We start from the raw sequence: 23,751 nt of genomic DNA, 5'->3' as shown, positions 1-23,751 counted from the left end.
TATCTTTGAAGTTCTGAAGAAGTCACGTGCACTGATTTTTCCCAATGAAAATTTTGACTGATTTGTGTTGGAAGAGCCTTTCGATGATGTCATGCATTGCATGCTTTTTAGTCGTTTTGTATATGTTATTTATAAACTCTATGATGAAAGGGATTTGTACATGCCTTAATCAACTCAGCGCAGTTAAGTTGCAGTGTGGCTATATTCTACTCAAGAAGGGAATGGTATCTTGCAAGGAAAATGAGCTGCATTGAGTGGATTATTTGGGACTTTAATCGTTTGGTCATTGAACTATTATGGAACTGCAATGAAAGTTGTCTTTCTATGTTCAGGCAAATGCATTAATGAAATACTGAAATATTGGACTTTTGTATGAGTTATGAGGTGATACCAATGTATCATGTTGAATTTTGTGATGAAAGGTGCCTTATTCTTGTGTTTTGCGCACCCGCGCCAGTATGCATTGCTTGTCTTCCTGGCAATGATGGAGTGTGCCCAAAAATCAAGGCACTGTTGACGTCCAGTATTAGTTTTTTGGAGTCTCTGTCCTTAACGGGAGGTTTGACGTCCATTGACAGACATGCTTTTGGTGCTCCAGAAAAGCAAATCAATCCTGCTAATTAAAGGTTAACCTGAAGCAGCAATTGTCTAAGATTTCTGCCTTAGATAAATCTATTGATAAGGTAAATCTTAGATGATCTTAGGCAGTCCAAGATTATCTGAGGACTTGTAGCCATTGTCCCTCAAGTTTCCTAGTATGATTTATCTTAGACAGCAAGCTTAATAATCTGAGGTCTTTTGTTCCAATGTACAGGTAGGGTAAAAGTATGCTTTTGCGATGCACAACAAGAAGTGATGATTGTGAAACAGTGGTCTTTATTGCCCACATATGAAAGCCATATGTTCTGCATGCATGCCTTTAAGCTTGGTGCTTGTTAGACAGGGACGTGCATGTGAGATCTTCCAAAGCATTGAAGATCTATTCTGATCCTGCCTATTAATGATATACTAATTATTGAAGATATGCAAGAGGATGAGAGACCAGATATTGACTTGAGGATACTCTGCAGTCATTTTTGGTGATCTGAAAGAGGAGCCTTATGACTGTAAACTCTACATGTAAATTTCAGTAGTATAGATTGATTTAGCCGAACTCTTGCATGGTTTTTGAGATAAGTAAGCCAGCTTACCCTGTCTCTAGGATGAAGTTCAGTATGCTCTTTTAAAATTCATCTTGGGGTTCTTTGCATAAAAGTTAATGTGTTACATGATTGGCCACTTTTCCCTTACGTAACTTAAGGAGACAATGGCTACACCTCATTGTTAAGTGCCATTGAAGAGGTTCTTCTTTTATTGCTGATGTTGATAATAACAAATTGCAAGGGCACGACATTAAAATTAAAAAACATTGGCTGGCTTACTCTAGGCTTGCCTTGTGTAATGCTGAAATGTTGGTATTGGTCTAAGGTAATCATGGTGTGGTCAATATGCCTGTGTTAGCTGCAAGGAGTACTATGTGTTTGATATGATTGGATTTCCAATAGGTGACCGACGTTTAGGAGAATTTTTTGAAGCTACAGTGTCTCAGGCACACATATTTATTCAAAGCAATCTGATTTTGGAATGCGTTATGCCCTAATAAAAAGTTTTGAGCAACATTGTGAAGATAATACAAATCATCTTTTACTGCGTTTGTTGGTTAGTGCTTCAGGGTTTGGTAGTTTTTAGGTAGAATGGCATAGAGAGAGAGAGAGAGAGAGAGAGAGAGAGAGAGAGAGAGAGAGAGAGAGAGAGAGAGAGAGAGAGAGAGAGAGAGAGAGAGATGCAGAATAGGATGCAGTGAACTTTTTTTTTTGGGGGGGGGGGGGGGGAAAGAGAGTGTGTTGAAAGAGATAGAATAGGACTTAGTGAACATGTAGAATTGGGGAGCATTTGGGGAGTGTGAAGTAGTACATGGCAGTTGTAAAGAAGTCTTGTTTGCAATTGGATATTGGTGTGCTGACAATGTGGTATTAAGACCTTTCACCAAGCCTTTATCAGATCAACCTCTCAGCCTACGTCAATGTCTTACAGTGTTGCTTTGGAAAATTAGAATGAACAAGGTATATGAGTGCCAAAAGGGACTAGACTAAGGAATACAATGGAATTGTTCACCTCTCTTTACTAATGGAATCATCATTGTTGTTTGTGCTTCTATTGAAATTGCAACTTGTGAGATTTATGCAACTTTTGTGAATAGTCTTTAATTGTGAGGTTGCTTCCTTTCAATTACCCTCGTCTTGGGCCCAAACTTGCTGGTAATTGTGTCTTAGTTATTATTATCCATGCAATTCTTATTAATGCAAGAAGGTAATATTGTGGTTGTGATCGGTGCATTATCATTCCATAGATTCTTCATGAACCCATCAATATGACCATCATTCCATAGATTCTTCATGAACCCATCAATATGACCTATCTTGTTGTATGTTTTGTCTTGCAAGTTAATCTTGGACATACGATCACACATCTTTAGTGAACTCTTTATGGGCCATACTAATGAGAATGTTAGTAGTGATGTTTTTGTTATGAATTAGAATGTTTAGATTGTGATACTTTGTTTCTAGAATGCCTTCTAGATATCACAATGTCCAAAATTTCAGCATAAGATTACTACATTAAAACTTAGAAATGGAATGTTTCGAAAAACCTTGAGTGAATTGTTTCAACAACAAATATTTCTAAGTTTGAAATCTTTTTCTTTTTTGTCATCTATGGTATAAATTACTTGGAGATGTGGTTGGGTTATGTATCACATCCCATGATAGCAAAAGTAACATGGATACTTGATTTTCCAGCAGTAAACATGATAGTGAAATTGCTAAAAAGTAGCACCAAAGGTGAACTATTTGTGTGGAGGGGCTTCATTACTCATCTTTTGACTTTGGAGAAAATTGAGCAATGGAATGTGTTTTAGATTTTATAAAAAAGCTTGACATGTGTCATCACTATTTGACATGTGGTTTGGTTGTAGACCACTATGTTGTTGTGGATAAAGCATATAGATCTTTGCTTGAACCTCATTGGTCTACATTTGATTCTTGGTCCTTGTTGAGTGACAATTATATTGCTTCTAATGATATGGTTAAACTCGTGTTGTTGTTAGGGATGGTAGTTTGTCAAGTCTTTTTAGTTGCACTCAATTAATGTTTCAAGCACATGTGATCCACTCACTTCAATTTTAGTTCAAACACATTTGTTTGAATGTTGGACTTAGTCAAGTGTTGTTTTGGATGTTGGACTTGGGTAAGGCTGTTGGTACATTGTGTAATTTCTTGTACGTTGAGAAACTAGTACTAAGCTTTTAAGTGTTAGTGTTTGTCATGGGGTTTATAGTACTAGCAAATTACTATAATGTTATGCGCTATGTAGCAAAGTGACTATCAAAGCACTATTCTTGATTAGTTGCTTAGATTTTATACAAGAGGTACGTCTGTCTCTAAATGGTAAGTTATAATCCATAGAAATTCTTTCCGTTATTGCATCTACATGGTGTCAAATACATAACAAAAAAGATTGTTTGCATAGTGATCTTAACAAATGTGGTCTACAAAGTGAGTTCTTATAGCTTTCCCAACTTATTTTTAAAGGTCTTATAGCTTTTCTACTTTATAGATGATACAACTAAAATCCCACAAGATGGAAAGTAAAGTTCTCCCAATGTAAGGTTATTAAATTTATAGAAGAATATTTCACGTAGTGTTTCTTGTAAAAACATGGGTATTGGATTTTACAATAGTAAATTGATATTTATAATTGAATGAACAAAAGGTGACATTACTCAAGGTTGGCTATACATATTTTTGTATGCTTCCAAATCACTCTTTAGTCTAAGAAAGAGGGTGCTAGTTTCTTGCCCATTTAGATTGTTGCCTAAACATGTGTGTGACTCACTTGAATATATTGAGTGTTGGAGTAACTTATAATTGGGGGCATGGTAATAGTGTCAAATTAAATGATTAATTTTGTGCATGATCTTGCTTAGTAAGTCCAAAGTTTCTTAAGGAGATCCAATGAGCTTTTGGAAATCACTATAAAGTGACGAGATATGCATATGACTTAACTCATAGTTTTTACAAGAATGATCCAAGTTGAGGTTCTAGTTGTGGAGTTCCATGATTAAAATTAAATATCTGTGATTGAGAAGATTGAATGCAATTTCATCTGAGTAAAAACCACTCCTCTACAGTAGACAACAAATTCTCTTTACTATTAAAGTTAATTGCAGCACATGTATTTCATACATGTTGCTTACATTGTTGCACCATTGTAGGGAAACAAAGAAACAATCAAAACCTACAATGCATGCATCAACATTGCAATTATAATTAACAACCATATCTCAACTATGCTTGCATAATTTACATCATGTGTGAACACATAAATCGTGTGCTTGACTATCTACTGTGAGTATATGGTATAGAAAGACAAGGTGCTCAATGCACAATAACACAACTATGAAGAGTGCACAATAGATAGGACATTGATGCACCCAAGTCACTCAAAAGGGCATCATTTTAGAAACATATAAAATCAATTTTGTCTTCATTTTGGGTACATGCAAAATCAAATCAAGGTTTTCAAAAAATGCCCCAACTATATGTTCATCTTGCATCAAATGTGATTGTGTTTGTTGTAGCGAATGATGCCTTTTGATTGAATGAAAGAAAGTTTGCATTCAAATAGCTCATTTGACTCTTCAATTTGTATAGTCTTGCTACTTGACTCTTCAATTGGTGTTCTCTTGCTCTGCATTCAAACTTGCTTTCTTATGAGGATTACAAGAATATTTGCATTTGAATAAAGCATTCAACATGGCAATTTCTTGTTAATGACACCCCATCCTAATTAGCAATAAGCAGTTTAACATGGCAACTTCTTGTTGGTGATACCCCATTCTAATTCGGAACGAGTAGTTCAAAATTATAATGAAGATTATAGATCAAAGCCCTTTTATTTTGTGAGAGAGGCTTGAAATTTAAAGATCAAGGTGGAAAATCCAAAAAATCAAAAGTAGAAGAGAGTCCCAAGGCAAGAGGAAGATGGAGAACAAAGGTGTACTAAGGAAAACCTGAAGACAAGCGTAGGAAAAATTCTAAATGGTGCACAAGCATAAGCACACCTTAATATTTTGGCAAAAAGAGCACCAAGCGCATTGTAATTTATTTGGTAAAAGAGCAGTAGGCTCTCTTCGTGTAAGTTACAAAGAATGAGAGGCATGGGTCAAGGCCATGCTAATAGGAAGGAGAAAAAAGAGTGGAGGAATGTACAAAGATCGGACCAAAAAGGGGATGGTCAACCAAGGAGGAGATAAAGTATATATAAAAGTTGAAAAGTGAACGAGAAAGTTGATTCTTGGTATGTGGCCAAACTTACTTTCCTCTTGTTTCTTACTTCTTGCTTCATTCTTGTGTATGAGGGAGAGGAGAGTGTATGTGAGAGTGAGGGACTGTGAAGAAGCTAATTTTCTTCTCTCTTTATCTTCTCATTTTTCTCTTCTTTGTTCTTGTACACGTGGCTATGGAGCTTGGAGATGGAGGTTGCTTGATAGCTCATCTTGGATTGTGGAGCTATTGACGGATTTGTGGGAGAAGGCAACTTGATTGAATTCAAAGATAAGCTCACTATGTTTGTGTGTGAGAGAGTATACAACTATGTGAGAGGTAGCTATAGCTCTTGGCTTGAAATGCTTGAAATGATAAAGCGATCCATGGGTCTTGGCAATGTGCTCATGAGAGCAATGATATTTTGGTTTTGTTGTCTGGACAAATAGATTTAAGCTTGAGTGCTTGCATATTCCGGATTGAGCAACGAAGTAGAAGTTCGTCTTTGAAATGATGCTTGGTGTAGATAGGAAGTGAGGGAGTTCGAGGGTGTTCAATCTCCTTTGTTTGATAGTTTAGATGTTGGAAGATTTAGGAGCATTAGTTAATGTGGTTTTACGTTAGTAGGATGCATTAAGGTTTGGGAAATAAGGAGAAAAGAATGAAAAGATAAGTCTTTGTAATAACTAAGAAACAAGGGAACTAAGAAAGAAAAGAAAAAAGATTTTTAATGCATGGGAAGGAAAATAAATAGTAAGGGAAGAAAGAGTGAAACATAAGGTGAGAAAGCGGGAAGAGAGCTCATTTGGAGAGCTCATTTGGAGAGAGAGAGAGAGAGAGAGAGAGAGAGAGAGAGAGAGAGAGAGAGAGAGAGAGAGAGAGAGAGAGAGAGAGAGAGAGAGAGAGAGAGAGAGAGAGAGAGAGAGAGAGAGAGAGAGAGAGAGAGAGAGAGAGAGAGAGAGAGAGGGGAGAGGGGAGAGAGAGAGAGAGAGAGAGAGAGAGAGAGAGAGAGAGAGAGAGAGGGGAGAGGGGGAGAGAGAGAGAGAGAGAGAGAGAGAGAGAGAGAGAGAGAGAGAGAGCCACATGTTAAGAGGGTAGCAACAACAACAATTTGTGGAATCATTGCATTCGTGTGTTCGAGGTATGCTTTGATTCCTCCCTAATGTGTGTTGAATGAAGTTAGAACCCTGGTTACAACAAGAAGTTATGTATTAAATCATTTCAATCAATTTTGTGTCATTTGATGTTTTTTATATGTCATTTGGATGACAATCCACATGCCTTGGACGATCAAATTCTCATCAGACTTGGACATCCGAGTAGTTTTAGTCCACTCAGACTCGGATAATCCACTTGGACTTAGACAGTCCACTCAGACTCATATGTTCGAGCAACTAATACTTGGACACTCGGACTTGAACCACTTTTTGGCCTTGGATGGTTGACTCGAATACTCGGACGAGGACCCCTCATCTGAGTTTGAGTTTGATCACTCGGACGATCACAGAGCCCACTTGGACGGCCAAGTTTGGGATTCTGACGGGAAAATCTAGGACTCGGACAGGTTGTCCAAAATACAACTTTTGACCATTTTGACCACTCCAGGATCTGCTAAGGCCAACATCTAGCTGCCTAGTAAACCAGGTGTAAACTCAAACCTGTAGATGAGACCATAGAGCTAATTCTCACCAGAACTTTAACTTAACAATCCAAGAGTGATTGAAATTACCAAGGTTATCCCTGGTAGAGACTTGATTTGATTGCCTAGGCTGATCGCCCAACAGACCACCTATCAAAACCTAGGAGGGACCAAAATTGATTGATAGAAGTATGATTCATACGAAAGGGTTGCAACTGCATAAAACTAATTAGTAAAAGTGTGGATGTGATTTATTTCATTGAAGATTGCACTTTGCATCATAGACACTTAAGTGCATGTGAAAATTGAAAAGCTTGATTTCGCACAACTCATATTGAATTGCACTGCTCAAGTGTGTAAGTGTGTGAACACTTGCAAATTGATTGGATTAACAAGGAACACACTGAAGGGGATTAAGCTAAGAAACGAATCCACCAGTAGGAGTGTACCCTTGAAAATTAAACGAGTGACCCAAGACACAAGAGACAAAGATTTAGGGAAGATCACATTATTGAGGGAAGGACTAACCAAGAATAGAGACGTATCTTTAGATGGCTTGGTCAACTGCATAGAAATACTAGTGGGTTAGGAGAAAACTATCATGGCATGTACTAGCTCAAATGAGAATGACCTTGACCTTGACCTTGACCTTGACCTTAATGTAGTAAGGTACTCGGATGACATTTGATAACTTATCACATAGTTTGACCAACAAATGAGGATAACACATCATCGAAGACTTGTAGTTGATATCATCACCGACCTTGAGAAGAAGAGGAGGCTAGGAAGGATTTCACTATAGCGCATAGCAAGCTATAATCAAGAGCAACAGGCTTAGAGGCCATGCCAGGACAGAAAGCTCAATGAGGTTCATAGGATTCTAGCCATCTCAGGTAGAAATAGTAACAGGAGGAAATGCCAATAGGGAGAGAGCCTTAGAGGTTGATCCTATAGTGAGTGAGCTGCTCATGAAGCGATTTCTAGATAATACTAGCATTGAGCAAAGTGGAGTAGCCTTAGCAACATCATTACTGGAAGTTGGGTTGGGAGTCACCCAAAAATCAAGTAGACAATGACCCCTAAAACTTCATTGAGTAGTTTGAGCAAGTGTGTGAGGCTAACAAACTCATGGACTCTACTCAATGGGAATAAGCATTTGGTCTTTACTTAAGAGACGAGGGATGGACTTGGTTTACCAGTCTAGATAATGTCGAACACAATAATTTCAATGCTCTAAAGGATCTTTTCATCAAGAGATTCTTGAAGGTAGGATACTTAGACAACCTCATTGTTAAGCTGATGAATGTCAGTTGAAAAGACAAAGAGGACATACGAGTCTATGTCACTCACATGAGGAGTCTCTACAAAAGGATACTTGCAACTAAGCGACCCAATGAGAGTGGTCTCTAATGTGTATTCATTAACAGGATCTGCAATGAACTTTATAAGGTCTTAGCAATAAACTCAAAGTGCAAAGAGATGTACTAGCAAGAGTCTTTGAGGAGGCTATACGAGTGGATGACTTGCTTAAAGAGGGAAGTTCTAGGGTTATGCAGTAAGATAACAACATGCTTAGCAGTACCAAGAGAATCACAACACTTAGAGGATGATCAATCCCTAGTGAGCAAGATAAAGGAAAGAATGTTGATCAAAACCAAGTGATAGTTGATCTAAAGTTAGAGCTGACCAAACTACACGAGTCATTGCAAAGGCCAGTGTGATCCCATATATAGTGTGTGCATTATGGAGGGAACCACCTACCATTTGAGTGTTCTGATCCTAGATCTCGGCATTGTGCCAACCGCGGAAGATTCGGGCATGATGCTATACACTATCGATTGCTAATATGGTTGCAATACCAGCAACCCTACTCTCAACCATACTATCTAGGAGTTGGGCAACCTAACTTTGGAAGAGGAGCCCCATTGGCTCTACCCACACCTAATGATTCAAAGCCAATTGCTCCAAGGATCGACATCATTAACCCAATAGGAATCCCTAGATCATCGGGTGCTATAGTGATCCATCCATCAAGTGATGCTCCATTGCACTTTGTAGAGGAACCACTAGAAAAAGATTCATATGTGAACTGTTATGTCTCTTATGAAGAGGAGGGTAATCTCATATTGATGGACTTTAGGCCTATCCTGATCATGGCTTTAGGCAAAGGGAGAGGTAGAGACCTAGGAGGAGGTCAGAACCATGAGCCCATAGCATGTTGGATGTGTAGTCATCCAAGGCATATCTCATCCCGTTGCCTTGAAAAGAACCAAGCAAACAAAGAGAAGACCGACTTGAGGTGTCTCGAATGTGAAGTCATACACCTATTCACTGATTGCCCTAGGCGAAAACCCTCCACTAGTTCGGCAATAGTACTACATGTGCTACTCCGACTCTTTTGTGTCGAGTCACTTGACAACAATGCCACATCCATACCCATAAATGTCATGACGACACGAGCCTAAACAAAGTAGGATGGTATTTCATTACCTAGACCTAGCAACCTAGATGCAACCTCTATAGGAAAGAAGAGCCGACGAAGGAGAAGAAAAATGACTGATGCAAAAATAATACTCAAAACAGAGAGCACGACCACTTTAATAAAGGGGAAAGTAGGTTACTAATGCAGAAGCAGTAACATCTGCTCCTAAGACCAGGGAGAAGGGAAGCTATAAGGTTGGAGAGTACCATGACCCCAACCAGCAAACTGAAGGCTTGGATAAGATCAAAGAATGGATAAAAGAGGCACAAGCTCACGTGCAAGATGTTGAGCCTATCATTGAGGATGAGATCAATGAATTCTCAACCATGAGTCCAATAGTCTCTCCCATGTACTTGAGAGCAGGAGAGGCAACATCACCACATGCACATTTGCATAGGCAGAACATGGATGCCATGAATAGATGAACTATCTAAGAGCATTTGTAGGAAGCCCATGAAGCAGAGGAGGGAAAGATGATTGGCAATTTTCTCACCATACTTACATAAACTCACGTAACATTGCCACTCGGAGAATTGCTTAGGCAAAACCTTGCACTGTGACAAGTGTTGAAGCAATGGGTAGAACGAACCAATAGACATGAACCATAAGACTTGCTTGACCATGATGCTGTGACACACATACCAAGCCTAACACTAAAACCAATGTTTAAGTCTTCACAAGTGAATGCCTTTTGAAAAGGCATTGAGATGAACATAGTCTTACTTGTTGTTGCCCTAGGAGATGCAACATGAAAGGGGGATAGTAGACATAGGAGCAAGAGTTGGTGTACTTAGCTATGCGGTTGTGCAAGCTTGGGGAAACCCATTTGTAGAAACTACACAGTTCAATGCCAATCTAGAGAATGGGATGAAGGTTAGACCCTTCAGAGTCTTGAAGGATTGGCCTTTAAAGATAGTGAGAGTTCGATTCTTTGTGAACTTCATAGTCATGAAGGGAGTGGATTATGATATCTTGCTGGGCAGACCTTGGATGAGGAATGCTCGAGTGATAGAGGATTTGGGTAATGGCATGATATTCTTAGGCAATAGATTAGAAGTAGCTCGAGTAGAGGTGGACACTTGGAAAACCTCACTAGCGGACCTAGATGCCATCTTTGTCATGTTGAAGGGTGGCTCAAAGGCCATTATCAATTATGGGCCTCTAACTAAGTACATTTCTTGTCCTAAGAATGAGTGCGACTAGATGCATGTGTTGGAAACTATTGATCTGCCATTCTCGGATGATGCAGATGAATGTAGGAAAGCTGTAGACTCAACTCTAGCAAAACCAACAAAGACACAACTTCTAACCTACCCAGAGTGCCCCTATGCATGATGGCTAGGAGCTTCATTAGCCGATCGACACCAAGCATCTATCATGTCGTCTTGACTAACAAATTGGAACTTCATAGAATCCTCGAGTATCTGTCAAGTGAGCTAGCTAGCAACCCAATTGCAAACCTAAAGCCCCTCACAGATCTCATGGAGAGTAAGGAGTGGTGATAGACTAAGGCGCATAACTTAAGCCTGTTGTACAATGGGCCTCTCATTACAAGTGAGAAAAGACTTGAGGATAGGAACCATGAAAACAAGGCACAGTCTGAGTATGAAAGTTCTGATGATGAATACGAAGACTAGTGTTCCATTAGTGAGGAACACGAAGAGGAAGTGGAGACCATATAATATGATATGGATGGAAGAGTGATTGAGAAAATCAACGAAAACTCTAAACCCCAAGAGGTCAATGCTTTTAGAGTAAATGGAGGAGTTGTCAAGGTAGATTGTGGTTGAATGTGGCTGGAATACCTAGAGGTAGTAGATTATGAGTAAGTGGGATTAGTCTAGCCTAGCACCACATCATTATTTGGAGTGGAGTCAACCTCAGAGCTACGACCACTAGGGGAGATAGCCTCTTCTAGTGAGGATTGTGAGTACAACTCCGAGTGAGAGATAAACTCTGATGGCGACCCCGAAATGCCCTGATCACCTAGCACAAGGAAGAGAGAAGAAAACAATTGAAGTCTTCAAAAGTTGATTAATGGAAGAAACCCTGGGATTTGCCCAAGCGCTTCACAAAGTTTAAGAAGGGTAATCAAATAATGGTGTTAATAGGAGCCAAGCGGAAAGAGTAGGTGAGTGAACCCATTGAAGGACCAACCAAAGTTAAGGAAGTTGACTTGGCAAGGGAAGGGGACAAGTCCTCACCTTTGTACATAATGGATGACCTAACTAAGGAGGAAGAGACTAACCTCATAAATCTTTTAAGGAAATTCTCTGACATGTTTGAATGGTTCTTAGACAAGCTAAAGGAATAGATCCGAGTATCGTGACTCATAATATTCCCATGATCCCTGATGTTGTACTGGTTAATAAATCGCTATACGTAATGAATCCTAGGCATACACATGCAATGTAGGAATAGATTGATAAGCTACTAAATGCAAGATTCATTTACGAGATAGAGTACACGGATTGGGTATCACCTATAGTAATAGTCATGAAAAGGAATGGAAAGATTCGAGTTTGTGTGAAATATAAGAAGGTCAACGCATCTACAAAGAGAGATGACTACCCATTACCATACATTGAGCACATAGAGTGGCAAGAAAGGAAGCCTACAATTTCCTAGATGGCTTCTCACGCTATAACCAAGTGCAAGTCCATTTGAACAATAGGCATAAAACAACATTTGCCACCGAATGGGGGGTGTTTGCCTATATGGTCACGCTATTTGGGTTGACCGATGCCCCTGCTACCTTCCAGCACCTCATGTGTGCCATCTTCAAGGACATGCTCAGAAAATGGTTGGAGGTATTCATTGATGATTTATGCATCTAATCCAATTGGGAAGAGTACTTAGAAAAGCTACAAATAGTCTTTGAACGATATAGGCAATACGGTCTCTCACTAAACCCCTTAAAGTGCTAGTTTTGGGTGAAGCACGGTTGTATGTTAGGGCACGTTATATTGAGAAACGAGATAGCCACAGACTCCTCAAAAGTCAGGGTAATTGTAGATCCTTCCCCTCCAACCAAATTCAAGGGAGTTCAATGCTTCTCATGCCACACAGGGTACTACCAACGATTTGTGCTAAACTATGCATTGATTGCTAGACCTTTGTACAAATTGTTGATAGTATTCGAGTGGACCGACGAATGTCATCAAGCCTATGAAAGGCTTTAACATGCTCTAACTTTAGCTTCTATCTTGAGAGTCCTAGATTGGTCCATTATCTTCCATGTGCACATTGATGTATCAAAGTTTGCCATAGGGATAGTGTTGTGTCAACCTGATGAGTATAAACTTGATTATCCACTGAGGTTTGCTAGCAGACAACTTACTGATATGGAAATGAACCATTCCAATAGAGAGGGAAGGGTTAGCTATGGTTGCTATAAAGAAGATTAGACACTATCTTTTAGCAATGTGCTTTATCTTGTGAGCAAACCCTGCGTAATTGATATGGAAATGAACCATTCCAATAGAGAGGGAAGGGTTAGCTATGGTATTTGCTATAAAGAAGTTTAGACACTATCTTTTAGCAATGTGCTTTATCTTGTGAGCAAACCCTGCGTAACAGGATCTATTGCTTGATGGTTACTTCTGCTTTTGATATTTGATTTCTCTGTTGCAGTATGCAAAGGAAAACAACACTATATGAAAGATCATATATCCCATATACCCACAAGTGAAGCAGCTGGACATGGAATCATTGATGATCTACCTCATGCCCATCTTTTTAGAATGTCCAGTGAATGAGACTTGTTTAGAGCAGAACTCACATCGTATTGGGTGGATTATACAGTCCACATCCTAGGACCCATAGAAAAAGCTAGGTTAAAGAGACTAACTTTGAAGATCCAACCCTATCACTTGATTGTTGATCAATTATATCGGTTAGGATAGGATAGAATTTTAAGGAGATGTGTCTATAACAGGTGCTCCAGTCTCAACTATGGTGGCTTACACTATTATGCAATGCAGCTAAGTTTGTGAAGCACTATGATGAGTGCCAATGGAGAAAATTTCCTATTCATAAGGACAAAATGGAGTTGATCCCAATGATCACACGCCAATCATTTGAGAAATGGAAAATTGACTTCATTGGTCCAATCAACCGCCCTGTGGCACAATACTCACAAGCTAAGTACGTCATTGTTATCACATACTATCTCACCAAGCGGGTGAAAGCTTAAGCAACTCACAAAAATGACACTGGGACCACAACCATTGGGAGCAAGTAATCTCATAGTTTGGTAGTCCCATAGAGTGTGGTTAGTGACCAAGACACACACTTCATCAATGAAGTGATCGCTCACTTGCTATCCACCTTCTTGATAATCCATAGAAAATCCTTATTGTATTATCCTCAAGCAAATGATCAAGTTGAATTCATGAATAAGATCTTAGTGAATGTCCTAACAAAGGTACTCTTTGCTTCATTTAGTGACTGGGACAATTAGCTCATGGTAGCTTTATGGGCATATAGGATGGTCTACAAAAATGGCCATAAGACAAACCCCATTCAAATCGACCTATGGAACTGAAGTGATTCTACTAGTGGAATTCTTTGTTCCAAGCTTGAGAATAGTAGTCTAGAGAGATGGGAGGGCAAATAAGTATGGGGCAATCATTTGCTAGAGCTAGACCGCCGATCGGAGACTCGTCTCATTGCAACCCATGTCCTAATCTATGAGAAGATGCGATGCAAGAGTTGGTTTGACAAGCATGTCAAACAATGAAACTTTGAGCAAAGAGACCTAGTCTTGCTATACTCTGTTAAGGAACACACGTGGAAGATGAAATTTAGGGGATTGGGACATTTCAAGATTCACAACATCAGTGGAATAGGCAATGTAGAACTCCAAACCATAGAGGGGAAAGGCATAGGCTTTTTCAATGGAAGTTGTATAAAAAAGTATTACCCTCCGTCATATCCACTCCATGAACCTCTAATGATAGAGAACCATCAATGAATGTGAGAGTTGAAACTATCATTGAGATAGAGGATGATGATGAGGAAGTAGTAGCACGAGCCTACTTGCACATAATAGTGACAACTCAAAAGGAATACAACTTTGATGCGTTAATTGATGAGGGAGCTGACTATAACATCTTTACGCATGATCACTCAACCACTATGGAGCAACTCCAATTGCAACCAACCAATGCAAAACTCAACCCATTTGGGGGTAGTCCTATCCACTCTTGGGAAGTGCAAACTAATGATTTCTATCTAGATTGAGAGCCTACCCATTATCTTTTATGTACTACTTAACAAACAAAGTGCTGGCAATGAATCATTGTTGGGTCACGTGTTCAAAAAACAAGTTCACTGTAATATTGACTATGACTCGTAGCACATCCACCTTGCCATACGCAATGTTAGAATAGTAACGGCTTTTAGCAAGGGTACCATAGTTACCCAAAAGCCTATAGTGCCACTGGTAGTTAACCCTAGTGTCAACACTAAGGAGGGGGCTAGTGCACCACAACATACACCCATTGTGAAGTCCCACCCGCATCTAGAAACCACACCCAAAGGCGTAGAACGCAGCCTCACAAAAGTCGATCATTCGAAACTCATAGTTTTCATGCCTCATACTCTAGCCCAAAACGGAGGAGTTGGTGCTCCTATGGTACACATGTGACTAGGTTATTGCTGGGTCCCGAAAGCCCTATTGCGCAACCAAGGTTACTATGAAGATAATACCTTGGTATGGCTGCCCAAACTCATAAGTGGCATGTATACCCCTCAATCATCAAGGAGCTCCCACCTAATAACTATGATGTGATCACCACTACCAAATCTAACAACAAAGCGTTAATCAAAAGTCAAACCCAATCAACTTCTCAAACCATGCTCACCAAATCTGATGAGAACCCCAAAGTGGAAACACCACTTACTAATCTGTCGTCCCATCCAACTAACCCAAAGCAACCAATAGGCCTTAAGTCGTCGTAGCAATGACGATCCATTCTTGAAGTGGCTTACAACATGGCCATGGACACAGGGAATGACTTACTAAATGTGCATCCAATAATTGGACTCAACTTTCACATTGTTTGCTAGAAGTTGCAAATGCTTGGACCTAGGTCTACTTGACGAAAAATAGCAAATGAGGTACAAATTCAAGAATATGACTTTTCAATAACAAATTCAACAGTAAAACCATGAGTTCACTTTTCAAGTGCAATATCATTTTTACACTTAAAAACCTTGCAACATTTCCTTTTTGTCTCATTGGATCACGTTCTTTTTGTGTCTGAGTACCTTTAAGCTTCAACTATTTTATGTATCTAATCCAAGTAATGAGAGCACTTTAGTCAAATTGTATCCATCATGATTGACTTAATGAAACTATTTATTGCTATATAAGCTTTAAAGTGAAAATGCTATAAATAAATGAATGCTATTGTGTAGGTTCCTTAATTAAAAGGAATAATGGAGTAATTATTAAAATGGTTTAAAAATAATTTTATAATTTGGAGAGATAGACAATGTATATATCAAGTAAACCCAGGCAAAGAAGCTTGGGTTAATATTGTAGGAAATCTACTATGGTAAACTTTCAAAGAAGCAAGTTGCGCATCAAGGGCAATATTCTCTAGTGTAAGAAGATGAGCCTATGTAGTGATTCATCTGGGTTAACATTTTTGAAAATCTATTAAAAGAAAAACTTTCAAAGAAGTAAGTTGCACATCAAGAGCAATATTCTCTAGTGCAACCAAATTGTCATTTTTGTGAGCAATTAACTCACATACTCCATCCTCTGTACAAACCTACATTGTTAATAAGGTCTTCAACTTCTCTTCTTGATCATCTGAAGATCCAACACGTAGCCACCAATATTTTTGGATGTGTTAATATATATATCCTATCTAAACCCTGATCTCTTCTAACTCGCCATGTATCATTACTCCATCAGCAACATTTCCTTTATATTTCTCTTTCAATATTTTCTTGATCATCTGTAGATGGTCACCAATGTTCTCTCTAAGAGAAATAAAATTTTTTTGACATCGAAATAGTGCCTTCACTTGCTTTTCAATCCCATCCAAGCAACGAATCATCCTCAAGAAACCATTAGAAGTACTATCCCCCCCAAGATACTTAAGCACACGATGAACTCCCTTCTTCCTTGTGACCTCTTTCATTTTACATATATGCATTTGCATGCCAGGAGTGCACAACACAACATTTGCTATGGACACATTTTTGTTTGTGTTGGAGAAGCCTCCATACTGGACAAAACGTTAACCTTAAGAGAGAGAGAAACTATTCTCAAAATTTAGAAATAGTAGGCCTTCCAATGCATTAAATCCAATTTTGGTAAAGTTCTAGTCTTAAGGAGCTAGATTTCAAGTGATTTTTTAAGTGAATCTCCAAAGCATCTTACTTCACTCATACAATGAAAGTTTTGGATTTTGTATTAACATCAAATGATACAATTTTGATCATGAAATACATTGTATACTCTACGGGAATGTCTAATATCGATTGGATTTCCACATTGTAGCTTGAAAGTGAAAGAATTCCATCTATACCTATTGAAATGAAAGAAGATTATCAAGCACTTGATAAAGGTTTTTTTGGAGAGAGAGAGAGAGAGAGAGAGAGAGAGAGAGAGAGAGAGAGAGAGAGAGAGAGAGAGAGAGAGAGAGAGAGAGAGAGAGAGAGAGAGAGAGAGAGAGAGAGAGAGAGAGAGAGAGAGAGAGAGAGAGAGAGAGAGAGAGAGAGAGAGCCTTTCCTTACACATGCAATGTATCACCCTATCTTAAAATATTGAGAACACACACACACACACACACACACACACACACACACACACACACACACACACACACACACACACACACACACACACACACACACACACACACATATTCCTTTCTCAAACATGTAATGTATCACCCTATCTTAAAACATTAAGGAAAGATAACCTATTTATCAAAGAGGAGAGAGAGACAAATGTGTCCAATCCATTACATTACAACCTATTTATTGAAGGGAGAAAGAGAGAGATATATATTCCTTTCTCGAACATGTAATGTATCACCCTATCTTAAAACATTAAGGGAAGATAACCTATTTATCAAAGAGGAGAGAGAGACAAATGTGTCCAATCCATTACATTACAACCTATTTATTGAAGGGAGAAAGAGAGAGAGAGAGATGCATCTAACCCAAACAAATAAACTAACAAATACTCTCTCTCTCTCTCTCTCTCTCTCTCTCTCTCAAACTTACTAATATATATACATAATCTTACTAATAACAAATATTAAACTAATAATCAATAATAAAATAATAACAAATAACAAATAATAAACTAATAACCAAGTAAATAAGCAAAATAAATAAATTAATAAACTAAAGATCAATAGATAAACTAATAAATAATAAATAAACTAATAACTAAGCTAAGCTAACTAAACTAATTAATAAACTAAAGATCAATAGATAAACTAATAACTAAGCTAAGCTAACTAAACTAATTGACAAATAAACTAACAATACAACAAAAAAAAATTACAGCCTGGAAGAAAGAGAGGGAGACCACCAACCTGGACAATAGTTGCCAAAAATTGCCCAAAAAACCAATTCCCACAAACAAAACTTGTCTACTTACAAACATGCAACCAAAACATTAATATAAAGTAACACAATAAATTAAATTGTACCAAGCAAACCAACCCACCATCTCTCTCATAACCAATGAACATATGTAACCCACACTCTCTCAAACATAAATAAAAAATAGATAAATTAATAAATTAAATATTAAAAATAAAATAAAATAATAAATAACAAATAAAAATAGATAAATCAATAAATTAAATACTAAAAATAAACTAATAAATAAAAAATAAATTAATAACTAAGCCAAATTAAAATTTGTCTCACCATCTCTCTCTCTCTAACCTCTCACCACTCCCCTCGCACTCAACATGTAAGGTTGTGACCCTTAATCCAATGATGACGAAGAACCTATACTCTCTCTAACATAACTAGCCTCTCTTTCCCTCTCTCTAAAACACACACACACACACACACACACACATATATATATATATATATATATATATATATATGTATATATGTATATATATGCAATGAGGTAAGTATCACCACTTTGCCTAATAAACACAAAGACCATATGTGCTTAGGTGCTAGATTGTAGTAGGCATATGGATATGGGAAAGGGGAATGCTGATCCTTCGATATCATGTACTCTGTATTGGTAGAGATTTGGAATATAATTATGTCTTGATAATGATCACATGCATGGCGATCTATGTGGTGGCTACATGTCAAGCCCCCCTCCTTGCCCCCATTTAAGCATAACATCTCTTTCCTTAGAGAGGAAAAATTTATTGATAGTGCTACAAACGTCTAATGGAGCAAAATGATAGTCAATGAAAATATTGTTTAATGCATGGAAATCAATATTTGATAGTTTGGAATGGAAGGAAGATGATAGTGGTAAGGGAGACGATAATCTTACCTTGCCTTATTGCAATTGTTATCTGCCCTCTTCCTGCCTTCGCCTCCATGTCCCTTGCCTTCGGCCCCACCCTCACCCCTTCCATCACCCCTTATGCCTACCATCTCTGCAACAATCGATAAGGCTACCACTACCCTCCCTTCATAGTGCAAATGCATCAACTCCATGCTTGCCATCTTTGCGCCTACTACCTACCATCTCTGTGACTACTGGAGTAGATGTTGCCAACCTCAGGCCCATGGCATAGCTGCAATCACGGCAATCATACTCGGGTCACCCTCTTCTTGTCTTCACCTCCCTCTCCCTTGCCTCTGGCCAATGCCCTCCCTTCATAGTGCAAATGCATGCCATCTTTGCAGCTACATATGTTGCTTATGCCTACCATATCTACAATTGATAAGGTTACCACTGCCCTCCCTTCATAACGCAAGCACATAAGTTCCAAGCTTGCCATCTCTCCGCCTACTACCTACCATCTCTAAAACTATTGGAGTAGATGTTACCAACCTCAAGCCTGTAGCACAACTGCAACCAACAGTCAACCTTGGATCACCCTCTTCTTGCCTTCGGCCATTGCCCTCCCTTCATAGCACAACTGCATGCCATCTCTATGGCTACAAATGTTGCAAGCTCTTGTGGTAGTAAGAACTCTTGTTGGAGCATTGCATTCTCGAACTACTAGTAACTTCTTAACAGGGGTAATAATTTTGTGGACCTAGCTAACGACGCGGTAGTGCCAAGAGGATCTATTGTTTGGTTGTGAAATTATCTCTGAATCCATGATGACAACAAAGTGAAGAGTATTGGGGCAGCCCAAGAGGTCTCCTATGATGAACTACAATTAGAAGAGGGTGTACTCTATTTCTAGTAGCTCTTGGCGACATTGGCCCAAAGACACTTAGCCCAAAGAGAGAGAGAGAGAGAGAGAGAGAGAGAGAGAGAGAGAGAGAGAGAGAGAGAGAGAGAGAGAGAGAGAGAGAGAGAGAGAGAGAGAGAGAGAGAGAGAGAGAGAGAGAGAGAGAGAGAGAGAGAGAGAGAGAGAGAGAGAGAGAGAGAGAGAGAGAGAGAGAGACTCGTTTACAATTCTTGCCTACTTGCCTCAACTACTCCTACACACCTCTACTACCTCTTGCCTGATGGTTTCTATTGAAGAGAGAGAGAGAGAGATGAAGAGAGAGACTATGTACTAGCCCAATTATTAACAAGCACCATCTTTCCCCCTTTTCACTTTCATTAATGAGAAGTTAACCAATTCAAATTTGTATTCAAAGTATGGGAGTTAGGTTTGAGAGCTCTCTGGTACTTTGCTCAAATAATAAAGTAATATAGATGTTTACTTTGGTAAGCGAAACGCTAGGTGCTTTGCTACCAAAGTGCCGCCACGAAGTGGCAAGCAAAGTTATCATGCGAACTTCGCTCAATAATCCATTTCTCCTCTTTTCCCTCTCTATTTCTAATTTGTTCTCCTTTCCTTTATCCTAATTTTCATTTTTTTCTCCCTCTTATATTTTATATTCTCTTCCCCTCTTCTCCCCCTTCCTCCCTTTTGTGTTCAAATTCTTTTCTTTTTTCTCTCATTTTCTTCTTTGTCTCTTCTTCTCCCTCCCTCCCCCCTCTTTTTTCTTTTCCTCTTTTAAATTTTATATTTCCTCTATAATTCTCTCACAGTTTCTCCAATCTCTTTCATTAATGAGAAGTTAACCAATTCAAATTTGTATTTGGTATGGGAGTTAGGTTTGAGAGCTCTCTGGTACTTTGCTCAAATAATGAAGTAATATAGATGTTTACTTTGGTAAGCGAAACGCTAAGTGCTTTGCGACCAAAGCGCCACCACGAAGTGGCAAGCAAAGTTATCATGCGAACTTCGCTCAATAATCCAATTCTCCTCTTTCTCTCTCCTCTTTTCCCTCTCTATTTCTAATTTATTCTCCTTTCCTTTCTCCTAATTTTCATTTTTTTCTCCCTCTTAAATTTTATATTCTCTTCCCCTCTTCTCCCCCTTCCTCCCTCTGTGTTCAAATTCTTTTCTTTTTTCTCTCATTTTCTTCTTTGTCTCTTCTTCTCCCTCCCTCCCCTTCATTTTTTTCTCCCTCTTAAATTTTATATTCTCTTCCCCTCTTCTCTCCCTTCCTCCCTCTGTGTTCAAATTCTTTTCTTTTTTCTCTCATTTTCTTCTTTGTCTCTTCTTCTTTCTTCTTTTCCTCTCTTTCTTTCTTTTCATTCTCAAAGTGTAAATTTGTCCAAAAAAACATTATATTAAATTTTATGATATTTAATAAAAAATTAAATTAAAAAATGAAGATTTGAAAAAAGGGTAGATTCAAATAGCCATTTAAAGGTTCAAGGCTTCCCGAAACCTACAATCAAAATAAGATTTAAAAAGAAGTTTGATTTAATGTGAGAGAGAGAGAGAGAGAGAGAGAGAGAGAGAGAGAGAGAGAGAGAGAGAGAGAGAGAGAGAGAGAGAGAGAGAGAGAGAGAGAGCATTTATAACATATTCAATATATTAATTTATCTGTTGAAATGTTGAATCTACCTTGAGCCATTCATGCTATTTAACTTTGAAAACAACCATGCTTTATCTATCAACATGCAAGATTGAAAGGTTTCTTATTCTATCAAGATGTTCACATTAAATAGACTGATTGAGTTAGAGAACCTTCCCACCGTAAATTTTACCTCGCTTCTCCCATGAAGGATTTACTACCTATAACCTCACATTCATATTAGAAAACTTTGCCATGTCAAGCCCAAATCTTCTTGAGCATAGTTAGAATGGATAGGCACTCATTCTAAATGCTATAGTTCTTAATGTCATAACTTATTATTGTTTCGTTTACACATGCGCGTGTAAATTAAGGTCCCCACAAGGAAGGGCAATTGTCCCCTTCAAGAAATGGATGTTGTGCAAACCTCACCTCCCTTTATAAGGTTGGAATGCCTTCGAGAGGGCCCTCAAATCCTCTAGCAAGAATTCAAATACATGTTTCTCTATTTAAAAACGTGTAATCCAAAGATACTTCATATAAAATATGCATCTCCTCAATAATTGCAAGGACACACACACTCAGCCCCTCCAATCCTTTATCAAACAAATGCAGTTCCTCAATCCTTTATTTGATTTGAAATTAGATAATGCCAAGATACCTCATATAGCATTTCCTCAATCGTCTCAAACATACATTATGTGACAATAACACCCACTTCTTACTCCTTTTGTGGTAATTAAGATCATCAAAACCTACTACTTTGATAATGCCCATCTATCTAGAACATGTTTATCATATGTACCTCTAGACACCCATTTCCTTATGGTAATTAAGCTCAAGAGAGCCGCACCTCTATGCGCACTTAAGAATACAACAGATATGACTTACGAGCACGGTCTCAGCAGTCGGAACAAAGCCCAATTTGTCAGATAGTTATATTTAGTCACTTCGAATATGTGTTCAAACTTAAGGCTTAGTAGTAGTTATCTGTACTTACAAATCCTTGTGGAAAGCTTTACACCGACACCATGTAATACAAAACACATGGAATGCCTCTGCCTCTGATTGGAGCATGTATGTGACAGTGGATAGCATAATGAAGAAGGAGGGCTCTACAGCAGAAACTGTACAAGGGCATGGCTAGTAACCACCCAGGATGTATGACTCAGTCATGTCAGCTCCATGGGTTTGGAGAAGCCTGTCAGCGGGATGCATCCTCTGCTGCTGCACCTTCATCAGCGATGCGGCGATCAATGGGGGTAGGTGTGTTTCTGAGAAGAAGAACAAGCACAAGAAGAAGATGAGGATTTTCAGAAGCGCAAGATCATGATAATGATAATGATGAAGAAGATGATGATGATAATGGTCATGTCTTTCAATCCCCCACATTAAGAGGCGAGAAATAAAGGAAGAACAGTTCAGGTCTGATACACATTATTTTCCAAGGAAAGGTCTGATACACATCTTGCACACCCACATGGAGAGAATTTACGATAGTTTGAAAATCAAGAGGACACTATGGATGTGTTTCCGAAGATATCAAGCGACGTTAGAATGATAATAATGAAAAATAGTGAACAGAAAGAGTGCTAATGAGATGATTTCTGTCATACGCTTGGTTGGTTGTCCTTGGTGACGAAGTTTATGCAGGTTCCATGGGGTTGTCCGGGCGGATTCTCCTCCTGGATGCACCAAAGAAAGAGTTAAGACGTGAGAGAGAGAGAGAGAGAGAGAGAGAGAGAGAGAGAGAGAGAGTTGCCTGACGAGAAGCTGCAGCACAGGAGAAGCAAAAACAGGAGGGTCCAAAGGAAGCGAGAAGGAGGTTGTGCCGCCATTACTTGTGGTTTGGGAGAGGGCTCTCATGGATGAGCGAGAGGAGCATGATCAGGGAATGAGAGAGAGAGAGAGAGAGAGAGAGAGAGGAGGGCCAGCAGCTGTTCTCGAGTCTTAAAATGGAATGGCGGAGTTACCCCTCCCCCTCTCGGCCCCTTCCCTTCGTGCCAAGACAGCCTCCCCCTCCCCCCCCTTCCCTTCGTGCCAAGACAGCCTCCCCCTCCCCCCCCTCTCACACAAAGAACACTCTCTCTCTCTCTCTCTCTCGCTCACATGCGTTTGTCGCTTCTCCCTTCCTGCCCCCCCAAAGCTATTAAAAAACAATTCCAGCCCAAACAAAAATAAAAGGCCAAAATCCACAGAACCTTTCTTGGATTCCTCGCCCAACGTCTCCTGAGTCCTGATGAGCCCTACCTAGCCTACTAGTCCCAGCTGAG

At 39.0% G+C, this 23,751-nt stretch overlaps 1 long non-coding RNA gene across 1 annotated transcript; it reads right to left on the bottom strand.

The window, feature by feature from the left end:
• Nucleotides 1–22,394: 22,394 nt before the first annotated feature.
• On the bottom strand, nucleotides 22,395–23,490 carry LOC148012628 (uncharacterized). The gene is made up of 3 exons (XR_015689045.1): nucleotides 23,241–23,490; nucleotides 23,095–23,163; nucleotides 22,395–22,752 (listed from the first exon to the last, which is right to left on the bottom strand). It is a non-coding gene; the product is annotated as an uncharacterized LOC148012628 (long non-coding RNA).
• Between the last annotated feature and the right edge of the window lie 261 nt (nucleotides 23,491–23,751).

Source organism: Lygodium microphyllum, chromosome 27 (genome assembly GCF_053477565.2).
Source record: "Lygodium microphyllum isolate KBCC chromosome 27, Lygodium_microphyllum_v1.1.10, whole genome shotgun sequence".
Lineage (NCBI taxonomy): Eukaryota > Viridiplantae > Streptophyta > Polypodiopsida > Schizaeales > Lygodiaceae > Lygodium > Lygodium microphyllum.
This window is presented reverse-complemented; position numbering and strand designations above follow the sequence as displayed.